The 18,284-nt window shown below is 41.9% G+C and overlaps 1 long non-coding RNA gene across 1 annotated transcript in view; it reads right to left on the bottom strand.

The window, feature by feature from the left end:
- LOC149158020 (uncharacterized) overlaps positions 1–15,837 on the bottom strand; it is a 64,596-nt gene extending 48,759 nt beyond the window's left edge. The window contains exon 1 of the long non-coding RNA XR_016261652.1: positions 15,798–15,837. This is a non-coding gene — a long non-coding RNA (uncharacterized LOC149158020). The remainder of the gene's footprint in view (positions 1–15,797) is intronic.
- Between the last annotated feature and the right edge of the window lie 2,447 nt (positions 15,838–18,284).

The following is an 18,284-nucleotide window of genomic DNA, read 5'->3' as shown; positions in this document are numbered from 1 at the left end:
TGAACAGAAATGTCTTCCAATCTTCTCCTAAGAGGTCTTCTTAGACAGGCTTGTTTTACCTTCTCTCTGAGGCTGCACTATTTCTTCATTGTAGTTCTGCCCTTCAAGAACCATGTCAACATGCCCAGAACAGATCTTAAGTGAGTCACGCTGTCACCTACAAATGGTGACTGCGTCCTCATGCCGAGAATCATCACTTCAATTGAGTGCCCAGATCACATGCTGCTTGCTCTACGCTGCCAGATCCACTCTGTCAGATCACACACTGCTTGATCTACGTTCCCTGATTTACACTACCAGATCCCACGCTACGGCTGCGGCATCATCTGCGACTGCGACATCACTGCGGCTGTGGCTGCACATCATCTGCGGCTGCGGCTAGGGCATCATACACTTAGTCCGACGTACTCTTTAGTGTCTCTCCTTCACCAAAAACCCAAGACGTGGAGAGGAGGAAATCACATGAGGAGTGTATGTATAAATGACTTCAAGTCCTCTCCTATTTATACTAAAACGTAGATGACGAATAGACATGACTATTGGGCTCCTGAGCCTACATAAGATGCTGGCCGACTTGACAATTTGTCTTGTCACACAAATAAATTCATAACTCCATGAATACTTGTCAGAATCGGATGATCTTTAGATCAATCCTACACCTCTCGATGAGAGGGATCCAAGAAAAATATCAGCAGCCATAAATAAGATGACCCACATGGAGTTTGGCCCTAGTTGCCAATTTTAACATTTATACTTGCCAGATATAGCATGGACGAATTCTTTAAAAGGAGGTCAAAAGGCACAAGTTTGTATTGTTTGCACAAGTTTGTGTGAGAAGAGCTTGTTGTAGAGAGAGCATACTTTGGAGGAGCCATACGCTGAGATAGAGAGGCATTCTTGTTGCAAGTCTGCACTAGGATTTAGGAGGAAATTCCTAAATAATAGGGGCCACTATTGCGCTAGAAAATAGGGGCAGTGACTGCAGAAGGAAGTAGGAGCTGGGTTAGGTTGCTTACACGGTGTTTCAAGCTAAGTATAAGTAGTGAGAACAAGTGTGTTTTCTAGTGAAACAATGTTGCCTTGTAAAGAGATCTAATTGCTCAATTTTTGTCGATAAATTCTACAACAACAAGAGGGTTTTCCCAGTTGGGTTTCCCAAGAAAAATCATTGTATTATTGTGTGATTGTGTTCTTTATATCTGTGTTTTATTAAGATGCTTATCTAGAGTAAAGAAATTTTTGTGTCTTGGTAAAAAGAAATTCATTTCAGATTATTCATCATAGCAGTTGCAGAATTTCATCGAAAATCTACATGGTATCAGAGCAGAGAACAGCGTAAAAACCAACACCAAAAAAATCAAATTTGTGAAGAACAAAGATCAGTTTGTGAAGAGCAGTTCTTTGGATGAGGATGGCGTACCAAGGACTGAGAGCAGATCATTGTTTAGAAGGAGACTCTAACTTCTCTTCATGGAAGGAAAGGATCACAATAGTGTTGTAAGATAATGGGGTGGGTGAGTTTATCAAGAACGCTATACAACTACCACAAGATCCCCAACAGTTGGCCCAACATACTAAGAATGACATCAAGGCAAAGAGGATTAATCTAGAGGGGGTCAAAGATCATATTATTCCTCATCTCTATGAGAATGAGACAACATATGAGATGTTCAAAGCAATGTTGCATGACTCGTACTCGTATAAGACTCGTCTAGCTATTGACTCGACGACTTGTATAAGACTGAAGAATGACCCGTATAAGACTCGACAAAATACAAAAAAAAAAACTTAAAAAAAATATGATCTCCAAAAAAAAATATGAACTTTGAGTAGGTCCACCGGTCTTATGCGAGTCTTCACGGGTTCAATACGAGTATACGAGTTCTATGCAGGTTTGGACGAGTACGGGTAGAGATTGAGGGTCCTATGCGAGTGACCCATCTCGCTATAAAACCCGTCAAGTCCCACAGGTACTCGCGGGTCTTATAAGAGTCGTGCTACACTGGGACTCTCAGCATTTCCTTCACAACACATTGCAGGTACTCCAAACTCGACAAATCACACAGCTTACTCGCCTATCTTTGCCCACAACCGACTCGATCTCTTCCTGTCGCTATCCTATGGCTGACAAACTCATAGAAAAGAAGAATGAGGGACTGCACATCCAATTAAGCCAAAAAAACCTAAAACTATGAATCCAAAAACTAAAAATCGCATTGAATAAAAAGTTGAAATTAGGAATTCTACACAAGATATGTTTCCAAAGTGAAGGATCCATTTCCATCAATCAGGGATCGCCACACTGTCAGTTCTTGGACACATCTAGTCAGATCTGGATTAGATCCATGGATCCATGGATCCTGAACCCCAAAGGGCCGGATACGGTAATGTAAATTCACTCACATGTTGTAAGCATTGAATGCAAATGTAGACAGAATGTCCATCCAGCGAGTTAAACTAAATGGTGCACGCATTCTTTATAAACTCATGCATAATGAACAATCCGCATAGAAACCTCACAAAAACAGAAAATTTTGTTGGTTTAGAAATGGATAATGTTAAGAGGTGGAAAAACTCTCGAATTTTGATCCCATCATTATGTACCACAATGCTTCCAACAAGAAGATGCCCAAGACTAATTGGAGAAATTGACAATTGTAAAGCCCAAGTGGAGGAGGTTAAATTCAGCCTTCAACAACTCAAATCCTCCAAGAGACTGAGAGAAAGAAAAGGGAAAAGGACAAAAGCCTCTTTGCGCCAAGAGGCGCTCTCCAGCCCAATATGGTAGAGATGTTGTAAAGTAATGTAATGTAATGTCCTGTAAATAAAAGTAAAAGTAAAAATTAAATTAAATAAAAATATTAAGGTAATGTAATGTAAACATTTTAACTCGGTCAAAATAAAATAAAAATAACCCTATGAAAATAAAATAATAATAAAAATATAAATGACCCATGGTATTCATGTTGAATATAGCCTATTTAAAGGGGGAAATTAAACCAGCCTAGATCCATCTTAACTTTGGATCTACCAAGTGTCAGGAGGGATCAAATCATTTGATAAGCAAACCTCTTTTAGAGTGAAAAGAGTTTTGATCCCTCTCGGCGCTTGGTAGATCCGGAGTTAAGATGGATCTAGGCTGGTAAATAGAAGCTTAAGGGTCAAAGGATCTCAGTAGGGAGGTCCAGCACCTTCAAGGTCATCTATAAAAGATTCGAGGATGACTTCAGATTCAGTTTGGATCCCACATACTTGTAGCAACTCACGACTACCAATGAACTACTCAAACAGCTATAGCATCTCATTCAATGAAGCGAACCACACACATAGTGGCACGTAGCAGTAGGCAACCAAGCTCTCCAATGACACATCAGAGGATGCTAGATTATTTGACACAACTCCAACTTAGTATTCAGATTTGGCCCCTCATGGCTCTGAAAAATATTAGTTTTGATTTTTTATTTCCATCAATATAAAGAATTACAATGACATGAAGGTAGCAAGCACTATCCCAGATAGACGCACAAGTCAAAGATGAGAGATCTATAGATGCACTGCTTTTGCACATAAAATACTACAGGTATAGTTGGGGCTTTGTTATATCAATTGTATAATATAATTTTACTTTTTTTTATGAAGAAATGACAGCCATTGCAGAGTAATTTTTGACTTAGGTATTCATGAGAGACTGAGATCCTGGGCTGTGTGGATTATATATAAGTGATGTTAGTATCTGCATATTATTTTATATGGTTGAGAATTGAACTAGGAGTTTATTGTCACATGAAGTTGAAATTCATATGGATTTCCTTCCAAGCACAGAAGTGCATGTAAGCTATCTATCAATCTATAATCCACGATGGCAAAAACTATCTAAATACATGCTTCCTTAGCAACTCTAGTTCGATACCATCCATAGTTATGGAGAATTTACTTATAGCATTTTCCTGTATACTTGATGGGATTGATGGAAAAGGAAGATTAGTTTATAAAAATTCAATCTGTTCTGAACACACAGCACCCAATAATCAAACAAGACTTCCCAATATAGATAAATGCTATAATGCTCAGTTATTAAACAGGGCCTCTATAAGGAAGAGTATACAACGCAGGTAAAGATGATCTCCAGGTATGAGAATTTGAGTTTAAGGAGTGAAATTTGATTAACTTAAAGTAATCAAAGAGTATCTTTAGCATATCATCTTACGACTAATGTATTTGTCCACAGCATTTGAAAAATTTTACCAAGACCATTACTGGGGTTAAATAACACATTATAGGAGGGTCCTTGAAATTTCATTGACAATTGAACTAGGAGTTTATTGTCACATGAAGTCGAAATTCACATGGATTTCCTTCCAAGCACAGAAGTGCGTGTCAGCTATCTATCAATTTATAAATCTAAATACATGCTTCCTTAGTAACTCTAGTTCGATACCATCCATAGTTATGGAGAATTTACTTATAGCATTCTTCTGTATACTTAATGGGATTGATCGAACAAGAAGATTAGTTTATAAAAATTCGATCTGTTCTGAAGGCACAGCACCCAATAATGAAACAAGACTTTCCAATAGAGATAAATGCTGCAGTGCTCAGTTATTAAACAGGGCCTCCATAAGCAAGAGTCTACAATGCAGGTAAACATGATCTTCAGGTACGAGAATTTGAGTTTAAGGAGTGAAATTTGATTAACTTAAAATCATCAAAGAGTAGCTTTAGCATGTCATCTTACTACTAATGTCCTTGTCCACAGAATTTGAATTTGAAAACAATTTATGAAGACCATTACTGGTGTTAAATAACACATCATAGGAGGTCCTTAAAATTTCATAAGCATGTTCTTTGTAAGAGGTAGTTAAATTGTTATTAGGGACTTGATGGTCTGCCATAATTATATGTTTGCTTAGGGTAGTTCTTTGCCTCCGGTCTCTTGTTGGAATAGCTGCAATACTCATGCACTTCGCACATTAGTACTGTGTCATTCAGTATTACGTTTGTGCTGTGCTAATATAAATCTTGACATGTTTTTCTAAGCATGGTCTTTGTAAGAGGTGGTTAAATTGTTATCAGGGACTTGATGATCTGCGATGAATGTATGTTTGCTTAGGGTAGTTCTTTGCCTCTGGCCTCTTGTTGGAATAGTTGCAATATTCATGCACTTTGCACATTAATACTGTGTCATTCAGTATTACATTTGCGCTGTGTTAAGATACATCTCGACATGTTTTCCTTGAGCTTTTTAGTTCTTTGTATGCCATTATTCCAATATGCCAATGGAAATGATCATGAAAATCTTTTAGTTAGTGCTAAGGCCTCTTCAAAGGGTCGATGTTTCAGTTGAGTGAAAAACAAATTGTTGTTAGAGTGTGTGAATTAGGGTTATTTCTGGTGGTTGGGAGGAAAGACTCTTCCTCACCCAAGTTCAATTCCATAAAGTGATATGACAGATGTTAAAGTGTACTTATATTCCTCCTATAAATATAAGCCAAAATAAAAAATAATATATATATATGAAAAAATAAAAAATAATATATATATATATATATATATATATATATATAATTTTTTGGATGGAAAATATCTAAAATATATATGTTTCAATTCTGAAGGGAAGGACTGTGCTGAACAGAGCTCTGAGTCATTGTAAAAAAATACTTATTTTGATGTCTTTAGTCATTATAAAAAAATATTTATTTTGAGTTTAACATGTTATATGTGAAAATTAAATCCTGAAAGGGAGCATAATAAGTTATAACATTTCTCCCGAAAATAGATAATGAGAGCCACTTGATGAAGGTTTAAAGCACGAAAGATATTTCATGATGGCGGTTTAACTTTGAAGGTCTGAACCAGTGTTACAGCCCCGGTATCTCACTGATACGAAACCTGGAGGAGGGCAGTGCCCTGCTCGCTGAGCTGCGCAGGCGTGGGCAAGCCTTGGCCCAACAAATGAGGAGAGCGGGGTCCAATGAGACCCCTTCATACAAACAAGTAATGCTGGAGAAAGGAAAAGCCCCACTAGAAGGGGTGAAGATTTTGGGCTCGGAGAATGTAGCCCAGGATGGACCAGGAAGAAGGAAGAAGATGGGTGGGCAGACCAAGGAGGCCCAAATACACAAACCCATAAATGACATCAGAAGTCTCGAAGGAAAAAACAAAGGACACCCTGATCCCAGCAAGGAACCACAAGAAGCAGAAGGCGAAAACAAAGATAAGGAAGATGAAGGTGGTCAGCCCCAGCTCAATACAGATCTGGAAGAATCGAGAACCATGGGGAAGAGATCAATGAACCTAGGGCACTGCAAACCCAAAACAACAGAAAGTTTGTGGGTCATCATTACAGATCCAGAAATGCAAGCTTACAGGGACCATATGTCAATACACGCGGTTATTTGTAAGTTCATGGGTTTCTGGCCAACAAAAAAAGCTCTCTGCCTATGGATCAAACAACAGTGGAAACCAAAAGGAGATATCATACTCCACCTAGGAGCCAAAGGCTTCTTCACGGTAGTCTTTGCTAACCTAGAGGACAGGGATCGAATTTTTGATGGCGGTCCATACTTTTATGCCTCAGCAGGCCTATACATGAGACCATGGAAACCCAATTTTGCACCGGAACAGGAAACTTTCAAGCATGTACCTGTGTGGATACGGCTTTTTTCACTCCCCATTGACTACTGGAGACCTGCGGCGTTAGAGCAAATAGGCAACAAGCTAGGAACCTTCATCAAAGCTTCGGAGGCCACACTGCAAAAAAGGTATACATCTTGTGCACGAATCTGTGTTGAAATGGATGTATCAGGTGCCCTACATGAGGGTCTGTGGTTAGAATTCAGAGATGAAGACTTCTTCCAAGCTATAGACTACGAACAAATCCCATTTCGATGTCGGAAATGCCATGAACATGGCCATTTGTCCGGGAATGTCCTTTGAACAAGCAAAATGAGAAAGGCATAGAAAATTTCAGCCAGCCTCAGGAAGGTTTCACTCGTCTAAATGGCAAACACCGAGCCAATAGGAAGCACAACCCCAAATCAAGTATCTCTACCAAAAGCAATCTCAATGCTTTTGAAGTTCTTGGATCTGAACAGGAAGCTGCAGTAGACCAACAGGATCTTATCCCTCCGATGGAAGTCCAGGATGCTCCAATTGCACAAAACCTTGATTCGCATCCCCTTCCTTCAAATGTGGCCTCTCAAAATTAGGAAGCATCAAAGGACTCTGAAGGAGATGCGGAAATGATAGCTAATGAAACAGGAACAGAGGACTTGGACCTCAGTGACACTCTAGAAAAGGAAGGCATGGATCTAGTTAACATGGTAGAGCAGTGGAAACAAAAAGGAATGGATTTCATTCCAGAGGAGGAAGTTGCAAGAGTGAATTCGTTGTTCTTAGCAAGACAAGATATTGAATTGTTAATGCAGAAACAAGGTGTAAGCGCCACAAAGGGACTGGGAGTCAAGGCCCTAGGTCTACACCAACCGCATATCAATGCCAAGCATAAGAAGAAGAGAGGCCGAAGATCAAACAATGAAGCACTTCAAGAGCTGGGTCAAATGCTCCTCAATTCAGGTAAGATCACAGTCCTCTTAAAAATTTTGTTTATCTATGAAAATTCTCTCATGGAATGCTCGAGGGCTAAATAGCCAAAGAAAACAAAGACTTTTAAGAAAGAAAGTTAGAAATGAAAACCCTGATATGATTTTCCTGCAAGAAACTAAATGTTCAAATCAAAAGATGCAAGGACTAAGCAGAAGTCTAAGGAAAAGTATGGAATACATGGAAGTGGAAGGAAATGGAAAGGAGGGAGGCCTAGCCACTTTCTAGAATCCCCATATCCTCCATCTCATTACAGCAGAAGCGTCCAGATCCTTTATATCTCTGGAAATGCAAATCATAGGAGACCCAAATTCTTACCTGTGTACTAATGTTTATAGCCCCCAAAAGCTGGAGGATAAGCTGGAACTGCTAGATCACCTCTCTAAATTGCAGAATAGATATCCCACAGCCAAAGCCATTTATGGAGGAGATTTTAACATGATAACCTCGCTAGCCGAAAAGAGAGGGGGAATAAGAATGTTGAATAGGGATGCAGAGGCATTCAGCAACTTTATCAAAAATGCCAAGCTGGTGGATGTTCTCCCTAAAAACGGACTCCATACCTGGAACAATAAGAGAGGAGGAGACAGGTAGATAGCCTCAAGACTTGACCGCTTTCTCATAACAGAAGACACAATCCTTGAAGGAGTCAATGTAGAAACTGATATCATCCCTAGTGGAGGTTCGGATCACTGGCCCATCACCCTTGAAGTTGCTTTCCTTGGAACACCAAAGAACAAACCCTTTAGGTTTGAAAAATTTTGGTTAAGCCACCCGGATTTCAATTCCAGGATCAGTCAATGGTGGCAGGAAGATCTAAACATCAGGGGAACCAGAATGTTCAGATTCCAAGCTAAACTGAAGCACCTTAAAGCCCGCTTGAAGTCCTGGAATCAAGAGGTCTTTGGTGATATCTTCAGAGACAAAAAGGATTTGGAGGAGAAATTGACACAAATCCATACAGAATGGATCCACGGGGACATTACACAGGAAGCGATCAATAATGAACAAATCCTCATGAAGAGGTGGAATGAAAGGTGTCAGCAGGAAGAAACCCTATGGAAACAAAAATCTCGCATTCAATGGCTCAAAGAGGGGGAAAATACCAAGTTCTTCCATCGCTCGACCATAGACTATAGGAGCGCCAACAAGATCACACGACTGAAGGATGAACATGGTACCTCCCTCAAATCTCATCAGGACATCTCTTCCCTCCTCACAGACCACTTCAGCCACATAGCAACGGAACTTAATTCTGATAGGGAGGAAGCCATTAAAGAAATCATGGAATCCATCCCAAGAATGATAACAGAGGATCAAAACAAGTCTTTAGATCGCCCTGTTACTATGGAGGAGGTGGAAGAGGCAGTAAAAGAAATGCCCAATGGGAAAGCACCAGGACCGGATGGTTTTACCATTGATTTTTACAAAGCCTGTTGGGAAATTATTCACATGGAAGTTTGGGAGGTGGTGGAAGATTCCCGTAGATCCGCCACTATCCTCAAATCCCTAAATTCCACTTTCATTGCCCTTATTCCCAAAGAGGAGGCAGCTAGCACCCCTTCAAAATTTCGACCTATTGCTCTTTGTAACGTTCTCTACAAGATCATCTCGAAAGTGATAGCCAACAAATTAAAGCCAATCCTTCCCAGAATTATCTCAGAGGAGCAATCTGGCTATGTGGAGGGCAGACAGATTATGGATAATATCCTTCTAGCTCAGGAAATGGTCCACACTCTTCAATCGAGGAAGAAAGCAGGAATGATTATTCAGTTGGACCTCTCAAAGGCCTATGACAAGGTTAACTGGAAATATCTCCAAGCCATTTTAGAAGCCTTTGGTTTTGCTCCGCGCTGGATCGACTGGATTCTGGCCCTTATCAAGTCTCCCATGTTCTCAATCCTGGTCAATGGAGCTCCATCCTCTCCTTTCAAACCTTCAAGGGGTATTCGTCAAGGGGATCCAATCTCCCCTTTTCTTTTTGTTATTCTCATGGAAGGCCTAAGCCGCACCATCAAATCTGCCAAGGAAAGAAACCTCATTCAAGGCCTCCAGCCTGTGTCTCATTGCCCAGCCACAACTCACCAACAATTTGTAGACGATACCATGCTCCATGGTACCCCTACCATTAGGGAAGCTCAAGGATTTAAAACTATTCTCGACCTTTTCAGCAAAGCCTCTGGAATGGACCTAAATTTGGACAAATCATCCATTTTCTTTTTCAACACCCATTCAGCTATTCAGAGAAACCTCACTAAAATCCTTGGGTTCAGGATAAGAAGCCTTCCCTCCAGATACCTTGGTATCCCTCTAACTGATAAGCCTTGGCTAAAGCTCCACTGGGAGAAGTTGCTCTCTCACATTGAAGATCGAAGCAAACTATGGACTAACAGGGTCCTCAACTTTGCGGGTCGGCTAGTCCTTACCAAGGCTGTCCTTCAGGCCATCCCTCACTACATGCTCTCCATCCTTCCCGCCCCCAAAGGAGTTCTCCAAAAAATCAGAGACTTACAAAGAGCATTCATGTGGTCTAGAAACTCAGATAAACAAAAATGGGCTCTTGTGGCGTGGGAGAAACTATGCAAGCCCAAGGTCCTGGGGGGTCTAGGCCTTCAAAACCCGGAAAGTGTCAACAAAGCCTGCGGGGCCAAACTCTGGTGGAGGTGGATTAAGGAACCCAGACTTCCTTGGGCAAAGATCTGGAAAGCCAAGTATGCTGACAATTGGAACCCTCAGAACATTATTCGAATGGATAATCCCCCAGCTGGTTCACCCATTTGGAATTTGGCTAGAGCCAATCGACACCTCATTCAGCAGCACTGCTTCTGGGAAATTCGTAATGGTGATACAACTCTATTTTGGGACGATGCCTGGTAGCAACTTCCCAAACTTGGGAATCCCGGCTTTCTCCCTTTGCAGAACAGGTATGAGGAACAGGGAAAGATTAAGGTCAACCAGTACTGGAAAGACCATGAAGCAGACCAGCATTGGAGACAGTGGGACAACAGTAGCATTCCTCAGGCTAGTGATCTGGATAACCTTCTCCTATCACTGCATTCAAGCCTGGAAAAAAGGAAAATCCGATTTTCGCAGGAAGCAGATCAACTAAGATGGGGCAACCTCGAAGGCGGAATCTTCAATCTAAAGGAGGCCAGATACTATCTAGAGAACAGGAACCAGGAGGAGAAGGTAAATTGGCACAACAACGTCTGGGATGCAGACCTTTGGCTGAAAATAAAAACCTTCCTGTGGCTGGTAATGAACCGCAAGATCCTAACCTGGGAAAACTTGCGAAAAAGAGGCTTTACAGGACCGTTTAGATGCCCTCTATGCGAAAATGCAGAGGAAACAATAAATCATCTATTAAACAGCTGTGAATGGACCAACACATTGTGGATCTGGATGGAGCACATCTTTCAACAATCAGACAGAATCAAGGATTCAATTCAAGACAGTATAGCAAATTGGAGAACAAACTACTCCAGTTGCAACTTAGTAAACACTTTATGGAAACTGAGCCCAGGTTTTATAATCTGGTCAACTTGGAAAGAAAGGAATAGAAGGATATTTCAAAAGGAGTCACGGCAGTTAAACGACATTAAAACAACCATAATACAGAACATGCGTGAGACCACCCTTAACCGATGTAAAGCTGATCAGAAGCTCAAACCTTCAGCTAAGGACGTGCAAATTCTTCAAATTTTTGGTATAGTGGCAGCAAATTACCCCATCTCTCAGGTGCAACATCTACAACCCGTTGCGTCCCTTCCCTCCTGGCAACCTCCTCCACCAGGTTTTCTTAAATTAAATTTTGACGGGGCCTCCCGGGGCAACCCTGGCCCAGTCGGCCTTGGAGGGGCTATTCGAAACTGTAGAGGTGAAATTCTTCACATTTTCAGTCGATCAATGGGCGAAACAACCAACAATGAGGCTGAATTCGCGGCTCTGGAACAGGGATTACAAATACTAATTAGAGGCTCTGGAATAGGGATTACAAATACTAATTAGACTAAGAACAGGGGCGACGGTAGTGGAAGGTGATTCTCTCCTCGCCATAAACGCAGCAAGAAGATTACAGACAGGCACCCGGATTGAAAAGGTCACGAAACATTGGAGGTTGGCACAGGTAACAGAACTAATAGCTCAGCACCTCTCAGCTCTCGACGGGATTATCCTGAAAGCGATCCAGAGGACTGCGAATGCGTTGGCGGACCAACTTGCAAATCACGCGGTGGACCATCGCAATAATAGTCAGGACACCTTTTGGCAGAACGTGGAGCATGGGAGCCTTAGGAACTCATGCCATCAGATTTCTATGAGGGATAGTAAGAGCCGGTCAGCAGGACGGGACGGTTCGAATGCAATGGATCATCATTAATCCATGAGGCTAGACATTTGGGTAAATGCCTAGTCCAGCCTCTGTGAAACGCTTCATGATTTGCGCTGAATCCAAGGAGGAAAACGAAGCTGGACCAAGCGAAGCAATCAATACAGGAGCTGCAAATTCCAGCCAGTGATCCTCCAAATTGAAACTTCTGTTTATGCAGGTTTTGATGATGCATTCTGCTTATGTGTTTATCACCTTCGGCATTATGGAATTTTGGTCCTTGTTACTGATGGCAGCCCTGTATTAGCTAGCCATTCCTCTGTTTTTAGTGTTGGTCCAATCATAGCTCTTTGGTTACTGCCTAGTTCAAGGAACATAGGGTAGGCTCTAAGATGTTTGTAAGAATTTCCTTGTGACACTGACTGGTCTGCATTTCTCTCCTTCTGGAAATGGCAAACCTTTTTGTAACTCTATGTAATTTTGTTATCTAATATACATCTATTGATTTACACCCAAAAAAAAATTATAACATTTCTCCCAGAAAGAACCAATTATTGGAAGCAGAAGTCACTAACAATGAAATCAAAAACGCCCTCTTTGCTATGGAGCCTGACAAGGCCCTAGGCCCAGATGGCTTTACTGCTAGATTCTTGCAGAACTGTTGGCCGATTGTTGGAAAAGATTTATGCAGAATGGTCCGGAAATCTCAAGCTTGTCAGAAAATAGGGGGAAGCACCAACTCGGCTTTCCTGGCCCTTATCCCTAAGGAAAGAGGCGCCAACTCCTTCTCCAGATTTCGTCCTATCTCTCTTTGCAATATAGGCTACAAACTGATAACAAAAGTGATCGCAAACAGACTGAAAACTATCCTCCCTGACATTATTCCTGAGAATCAGGGGGGCTTTATTCAGGGAAGGCAGATAGTGGACAACATTATCCTGGTCCAAGAGGCGATTCACTCAAGCTTGGCCCGGAAAGAGAAAGGAATGGTCGTCAAATTAGACCTTGAAAGCGCCTTTGACAGGATGAGACATAGATTTCTGTTGGATGTCCTGCACAAATTCGGGTTTGGACTCAAATGGATTGCCCCCTTGGGGAGAGCCACTGGCTTCTTCAAAGCCTCTAGAGGGCTGAGGCAAGGGTGCCCTCTCTCCCCCCTGCTCTTTGTCCTCCAAGCTTCAGTACTCAGCTTCCTCTTAAATAAAAAGCAGGCAGAACAAGAAATAATGGGATTAAACATTGCAAGAGGCGTCAAAAGCATAAATCATGCGCTTTTCGCGGACGACTCTCTCTTGCTGGGTGCTGCCTCCTTGGCCTTGGCTAAAAGATTTAAAGATGTGGTGGATGCAGCCACCTCTTCCTTGACATCATTCAAGTACCTGGGGCTCCCTGTCTTCCAAAAAAGGGCTCTCAGCAGAGACTCGCTGCCTCTGTTGGAAAAATTCAAATCTAAAATTCAATCCTGGGGATATAACTGGCTCAATCTAGCAGGTAAGACAGTGCTAATAAAAGCGGTTTTGAACAGCCTTCCCATTTATCAGGCAGCAGTTATGATGGCTCCTATTGGCATCACGAGGAAAATGGAGGATTATATAAGAAGCTTTTTCTGGAAAGGCGGCAAAGCTAATGAGAAGAGAATCCCCTTATTAAGCTGGGACATAATCTCATTACCCAGAATGGAAGGCGGGTTGAATTTTAAAAATCTCAGCAAACAAAATATAGCAATGGGTGCTAAATTGCTATGGAGGATCATCGCCCCAAAGCCGGGTTGGGCGCAGCTTGCACTGTGGAAAAAATATTACCGTGGGCAGAGAGCACGCTGCCTGGACAAACCTAAGATAATCACAGGATCGATGATTCACAAACTGTGTGAAAAAGCCTCCGACTTGATTAAGCTACATGCGCACTGGATTCCTGGAAACGGAAAGCGCATCCAAATCTGGGACGATCGCATTATGGGCAGCGAACCACTTGCTGATGACCGCTCTCTGGTCTTGTTGAAAGAGTGGATGGACAGAGCAGGAATTAAAACGCTCTGGGATTTATCTCGTTGGGTCGAACCCCATCCCGAATGTCTGCTTTCCTGCTATTCAACGGGGCTTTGCCTTTTAGAGGGGATTTATCTCACTGGGTAGTATTTTTTCCACAGTGCAAGCTGCGCCCAACCCGGCTTTGGGGCGATGATCCTCCATAGCAATTTAGCACCCATTGCTATATTTTGTTTGCTAAGATTTTTAAAATTTAACCCGCCTCCCATTCTGGGTAATGAGATTATGTCCCAGCTTAATAAGGGGATTCTCTTCTCATTAGCTTTGTCGCCTTTCCAGAAAAAGCTTCTTATATAATCCTCCATTTTCCTCGTGATGCCAATAGGAGCCATCATAACTGCTGCCTGATAAATGGGAAGGCTGTTCAAAACCGCTTTTATTAGCACTGTCTTACCTGCTAGATTGAGCCAGTTATATCCCCAGGATTGAATTTTAGATTTGAATTTTTCCAACAGAGGCAGCCAGTACCCCTGGAAGTTATACTGTCTCGCAGGGCTATAAACAGCTCTCTCGACATCCCAATGTCCCACCTGATCCGAAGCCCTGGCAGGGGATCTGGTCACTGACAACATTCCCCAAAATCGACTCCTTTTGTTGGCTTCTATGCCACCATAGACAGAGGATAGGCTCCGGAAAGAGGCTTATAGGGCCCTCTCGTTGCTCGCTGTGTGGGGAACATGAAGAAAATGCCTCCCATATGATGTTGTTCTGTAATTTTGCTGCAGACCTTTGGAAGGAGGCTTTAAGTTCATGGAGCATGGACTTCGTTCCCCCTAATCACTGCTCAGAACTGTTCTCAAATTGGAAGCGTATGTACCCTGGTGGCACTGCTCAGAACCCCCATATCAAAGAAGCTTGGCTCGCCCTTCCCAAATTAATCTGCTGGCACATATGGCTGGAAAGAAATCAAAGGATTTTTAGGGACAAGAAGAGCGATCCCAAGATAACCTGGGTAAAAATTAAAAGCCATCTAAAAGACTGCTTGGGAAACCAGCTAGACAGGACAGATCTCAGTGAACAAGAAATTGTATGGGGCGCCTCTCTTGATCTCCATTTCACTGATAGAGTTAAGACCCCCCTCCTCCGCTAAAACATTGGCAAATCCGTCTTGAGGATACAGAATTTACTGAGTTTTGCATCAAGAAGGCGAGGAAAGCTCTCTTTTTTTACGGTGCAGCAAAAGGCAATCCAGGTACTTCTGGAGCAGGGGGTGTTATTAAAAGCGCAGAGGGCAGAATTGAAACTAGATACCCTTGGGGAGTGGGCTTTAACACCAGCATTCAAGCTTGAAGCACTAGCTCTCCTCCAGGGGCTCAAGGTGCTCAAGTTCTTGGGAATCAAAGATGCAGTTGTATTTGGGGACTCTCAAACTATTATAAAGGCCATTGTGGACAACTCCTCTCCATTAGATTTAAGACTATCTAGATTGCTGACTCCCTCTCGGAGTTTTTCTAAGAGACGGAGATGAAGGCTGGGATCCCATCCCCTAATTGTCTGATAAAAATGTTTTACTGTCTATTATTGAAGCAGTTTGTTTGCATCTAAAAATTAGGAAAGATAGAGAAATCTGCAAGCAATATAGTATGCAAAATTTGCAGGCTCATTAGTGGGAAAGTCATATGGTTCCTGGTCGAGGCGAAACCTGAGCCCTCCCTTCCTCTTTGTAATCTGAATTGAGGCATTTCAGCCAAGAATTAATATATCTTTATAACCACTTCTGTTAAAAAAAAAAAAAAAAATCTCCCAACTACCCCCACATATATATAGTTATATACACGAAAACAATGGAAAAGAGAGCAATAAAGTGAATTCGAACTGACCTGTGGATACACGCAGTTTCGAATGACAAGAAATCAGGAGATGGGTCGGGGTTTGTCGTGGCCGTCATCATTATTCTCATTACTCTTGGAAGTGGAGATGGAAGGCGGAGGGTTGGATCCTCTGATGAACCAACCGACTGCGAAGAAGGAAATGCCAACAAAAATGGCAGCGCTCCATGCATGAGAAGACCACCTGATATACTGCCTGATGGGGACCTTCCACCGCTCTCTCAGACTTGCAAGTTCAGGATTATGTGGGTCGGGGGGATTGGGATACTGAGCTTGTTTCCAATTCCCATTCTTGTTGTTAGCATTGTTTTGGGTTGTTACGGGGTCCGAACCGGGTACTTTGGGTGCTTCACCTGCCATTCTTACAGCCACGAATGCTTTACACTGCCACCATGCCCTTCCACCGCCTGAACTTCGTAGATTACACAAATCGTCCTCCCCCCAGCAGCTACGTATCAGTCGAAGTGCCTGAAAGCGTGATGGAGAACTTTCCAAACGCTGCTTATTATTATGCCGGCTTCGGCAGTTTGGAAGTAAAATTATTTTGCTCTGATTCGTTCTTTTGTTGGTTTAGGGTCGTGTAAACATTTTTTCAATTACGTTAGCATTTGCCTAGGGTCAAGTCCTTTGATTTGTGATTTTATTGTAACTTTTCTTTTTTTTGATTTTATTGTAACTTTAAATGAAGTATTATGAACAAAAAATAAATATATATATATATATATATATATAAAATAATAAAAATAAAATTTTATTTTTAATTTTTTATTAGTCGAGCAAGTTTTGATGTGACATAATTTTTGTGGTGGAGGATGATTTAATTTTGATATTTGTCAGTGTCTAACAAATCATTTGAAAATGGGGTGGCAGGAAGCGGAGGGATTCTCATCAATCCGAAAAAATCATAGAAGATAGATACGCTTGGGGGTTGGAAAAGAAGACAAACAATCAAGTTGAGGCTTATGGCTTGTTTCTTGGTCTCACCTTGGCTCAGAAAAAAGGAATCAGGGATATGAATATTCTAGGGGAATCTCTTCTAATCATAAAGCATATGAACCACAACTTGGCCGCTCAGAACAATAAGCTGAATCAAATCCTCAGGAGAGCCAAAGGAATGCTTCCTCCATTTGGAAAATTAAAGTTTTTCGACATCCTAAGAGGGCAAAATAAAGAAGCTGACAGGTAAGCCAACTTGGCATGCCAAATGAAAGAAGAAAGCAGTGAAGTGAATGGTGTAGCTGGTCATTTTCCTATTCCCTAATTGCTTATATGATAATACAACTCTTGAGAGATATTTTTGATTCCTACTTTAAAATGGAAATAATTAGTTGGAAATGACAGAGTTCAAGTGGTTTTTATCTCCTGTCATGCCATGAATTGCTCCCATTTGGCTACCCCTTGGCCTCTCCCTCTACCTCCTCTCGTATTTCTTCCCCCTCCCTCCCCTCTACCTCGGATTAGGCTCCGAAACAGTTGCATTTAAGGTGATAACAAGTGAATTCACTTAGAACGACACTGGCATTTAATCCATTCAGCCTGGCACAGACTGTTCGCGCGGGGGACGATGAATTTGGACAAGCCGCAAGTCGTTTCAGCACTTAGGATCATAATGGAGGATCATTGGGATGCAAGAGGTAAGTGACAGTCCATCATTTCCGTATATGGCTAAGGCTAGAGAATTTTTATTTAAGGAGGAATAACGAATCGAACTTCTATCATAAGAGAAGGTATGTCTCTGTCCTGGCAGTAATAAGCTCTAGGAGCTTGTGGCAGGGTCTAGGGATTATGGGGATCCAAGAGTTTGTCACGACTATGGATCCAGAAGGTAGAAACACTCGAGAGTGTAAGCTTGTGTTAGCTGAGGGGGGCTACAGAACATTTGATTAGAGCGAGGCGTTTAAGAAGCTTTGTGTTTTTCCTCTTGTTGTGGTCATTGTTGGGCTCGAGGTTTTTACTAGTTGTGGTCTTTGTAAGGAAATTGAGAGGCTTTGGGTTTATCCTATTTGCACTTTTCATTACGGGAATTTGAGAGGCTCTATCTTTGTTGGGCTCTATGTTCATCAATGTGTTCTTCAATGGGAAATTGAGGCTATGTCTTCGGGCAATTTTGTTAGAGTAATCTTGGTTGTAATCATGGAGGCTTTGAGTCTCTCACGAGGTGGTCTAGGTTTTGGGTTCTTGGGCCCGTCGCCACCCTCGTTCTGGAAGAATGACGGGGCGTTCGGTGAAGGATCGGGGGAGGTGCACTCAGCAGACAGAATTCCCTGCTTCAGATTGTGATAGTTGTGTTAAGGAACATGTTGAATTCAAGGAGGGGTTGGCGGTGATTCAAAAGGTGTCTCCATCAGCAACAGAATGAGGCATACAAAATGCACAAGAGGCAGATAGAAAAGAATCTGAAGATTCATCAATTAGAGGATGAAGTAGATGCTCTGAGAATGCAAATTGAAGAACTCAACTCAAGCTGGAAGAAAAGAA

Source organism: Pinus tabuliformis, chromosome 5_2 (genome assembly GCF_031772625.1).
Source record: "Pinus tabuliformis cultivar Carrire ecotype Pingquan chromosome 5_2, CPIR1, whole genome shotgun sequence".
Lineage (NCBI taxonomy): Eukaryota > Viridiplantae > Streptophyta > Pinopsida > Pinales > Pinaceae > Pinus > Pinus tabuliformis.
The sequence above is the reverse complement of the archived record's forward strand: the minus strand, read 5'-3'. Positions and strand labels throughout refer to the sequence as shown.